Below are 3,405 nucleotides of genomic sequence, written 5' to 3' on the forward strand. Positions count from 1 at the left end.
CCCTATGTGTTTATTTACTTTGCATGTTAGCTTTGTCTCGGTTCAATTAAAATAGAAAGCAGATTTGGTGATGATGGTGTGCCTGCCATCCTGCAATATAGGCCGTCCGATCTATATCTAATGGATAGGAAGGAAACTATGACAATTTACCCGCACTCCTCTCCACATTTGTAGATAACGCCTTCCCTCGTTCATCCTTTTCTCCCACAAGATCTTGATGTTCCGTGCAACGCATGGGAATCTTGCTAGTACTCCTACAATATACTATTTTGTTGTGAAAGCTCATATACGCCGGCCGAGATTAATGCAAACACGACAGATTTTCATTACATTTCAAACTTTTATAGGACAGAAAAATAAAAGAAACCTAACCCTAAACCTATTCTACGGTGGTGACCGACGTCCTCCATCTGCGATCTCCATGTACAGGGGCAGGGTTCAAGACAAATGTCCAGTCTCCGACGAGGAAGAGTAGAACACGGGAGATGGACCGGCCAGTTGGCACACCATGCCCTGCCACCTCCCATGCCCTAATCATCCTCGGAGGAGTCCCCAACCTCGGCTGTGCTGGACGTTGGACGGCGGCAAGTAGGACGCGTGGCTGACGGTGCCCCCGTCATCGGCCGCCATCGTGGCCACCGCTTGTGCGGTCGAGTCCGCGTCCTTCTACGCCGCTATTGCGTCGCGAGCGGCGACTTGGGCGAGGGCGGCGACCTCGAGCTTCATGCCCGAAGACAAAGCTCTCCCGCAGAGCGTTCACGCTCGCGGTCATGGCGGATGTGGCGCCAGATAGCAGGATGATGCGCTATGGTGTGGAGTTAGCTGGGCATTGCCGCTTTAAGTAGTGCATTCCGGTGAGGCCAAAGCGTCCGGGCATGTCATTAAGTTGCCGGAGTTTGTTACTCGGGCACTGAGCCTCTTAACAACGACATACGGACAGACGGAATGAATGCGGGCAGCTGCCGCTGGCTAGGAACGCACCGCGCGACGGCGTGAGGGACGAGGGTCTTTGGTGTGCCAGGGTAGTCTGCTGCGGTCGTGGCAAAGTTGGAGATGCCCTTTGCTCACATGCGACCCCACATGTCATTGAAAAGCAAGACGACCCGGCATGGTCTCAGGTCCCGGGGATGTAGCTGGCCGCGCTACACCACTCTGTGGACGCGGCGCGGCGCGCGCGCACTTCGGCGCCCCGTGCATCCTCGACGAGCCGGGTATTGATCTGCTGGTCGTGCCATAGCGCTTACGCCACCCTTGGCACACCGAAACCGACCGTGTCCAACGACGATGAGCGTGTCAGTCACCGCGGTCGCCCTGTCCTGAGGCATTGCTGGAGTTGTGCCACGTTGCTGGCCCCCACAACCCACATGAACGGTTGTCGGTGGCGAGGAGGTCGTGGGCCAGCTCCTCCATTGGACTAATCTGCGCTACGTCGTCCCGAAAGGTGTGCCCCACATGTCGGTTTCCCTCTTTTCCCGGCCATATTCGAGCGTCGGTGCTCCGCCTTGTGCATTAGGCGCAGAACGTGGTTTTTGTGCCCTGGTTCAAATGTGGTACAGTACCAAGTTGTTACCCTAGCCCCAAGTGTGGTGGTTTTGGGTATGGTGCCACCCTTTTCCTTTTCAAGTAGTGAAGCGTAACACTTGATTAAGTAGCCGGATGGTATGCTAAATGTAGGTGTCCGACTGTTTGAAAGAATAATTGAGGTGTTCCCGGTTCGTGCCCGCATTTAGGGGTCCAAATTACCATGTTCCGACAGTAGTAACTATACTAGTCCCTACATACTCCCTCTGTTTTTATTTACTCCGCATTTTAGCTTTGCTCAAAGTCAAACTTTGTAAATTTTCACAAAGTTCATAGACAAAAATAATAACATATACAATAAAAAATCAATACCATTAGATTCATTATTGAATATACTTTCACATCATATATATTTGCTATTGTAAATGTTCATATTTCTACTCTTACTAGCAAGATGCCCGTGCGTTGGACGTAACATCAAGATGCATTTGTATGACTACTTTATCTTGTGAGAGAAAAGGATGAACGAGGGAAGGCCTTATTTGCAATTGTGGAGAGGTGTGTGGGTACCTTTTTGCAAAATTGCCCTAGTTTCCTTCCTATCCGTCAATTATAAATCGGACGGCCTATATTGCAGGATGGCAGGCACACCATCATCACCAACTCTGTTTTTATAAGAGTCCGTCCGGTTTATATCTGATGAATAGGAAGGAAACTATGGCAATTTTGCAAAAAGATACCCACATCCCTCTCCACATTTGCAAATAAGGCCTTCCCTCATTTGTTCTTTTCTCCCACAGGATAAACTACTCATACAAATGCATCTTGATGTTCCGTGCAACGCACGGGCATCTTGCTAGTGTACATAAAAAAGCAGAGTTTGTGATGATGGTGTTCCTGCCATCCCGCAATATAGGTCGTCCGATCTATATCTAAAGGATAGGAAGGAAACTATGACAATTTACCCGCACTCCTCTCCACATTTGCAGATAAGGCCTTCCCTCGTTCATCCTTTTCTCCCACATGATCTTGATGTTCCATGCAACGCACGGGCATCTTGCTAGTTTTCTATAAACTTGGTCGAATTTTATGAAGTTTGACTTCAGTCAAACCTAATATGCAGAGTAAATAAAAACAAAGGGAGTATCTTACTCCGTGACCAAGACGGAAGGGAAAATGAGACAACTTATTGTTTATTTGAGCCGTTCAAGTATAATCATGCGGTGTTGCTTATTCATCATTCCTCTCCAGCCCTCTTCTCCATCGATCATGCCGCCCTCCGGTCGAGTCCATCCTCTCGCATGCATCATTTGAACATTCTGCCGAGTATCATTCGCATGTGGGCCTAGACCATGCTTGTATTTCCAATGTTGTAATTTGTCCGACATGCATACAAACAATCGGTTCGTTTAAAGTTTCACTTTGCCTCCACTACGTGTCGCTTCCCGTCTTAGTTTTGACATCCCATTTGGTTCATGCCCCGACACATCTTCACGGTATTGATTGATGTTGAGAGATCAATTGTGTGTCGTGCAAGGACATAAAGGTTTGGTCTGTTTCTATGATAGAAATGACCCGCGGGGGGGGGGGGGTCTGTGGGGATCAGAGGGAGTATATTGTATGTTCATAAGCGAAACAAACGTATTGTACCCACCCTAGTCCTCTTTCAATCGATCTTCGGACCCCGAGATGAAATCAAGAGAAAACGAGTGGGTGCATGTGTGATACCTAAGGCGGATTCAAAATTTTGAACCGGTGATCATAGCATCCGCAAATCATATATAAAGGGTATTCAATACCGATCCTTTCTACTCCCTCTGTTCCTAAATATAAGTCTTTCTAGAGATTTCACTATGGACTACGTACAGATGTATATAGGCATAG

Source organism: Triticum urartu, chromosome 1A (genome assembly GCF_056163025.1).
Source record: "Triticum urartu cultivar PI428250 chromosome 1A, HENAU_Tu73, whole genome shotgun sequence".
In the NCBI taxonomy this organism is placed as follows: domain Eukaryota; kingdom Viridiplantae; phylum Streptophyta; class Magnoliopsida; order Poales; family Poaceae; genus Triticum; species Triticum urartu.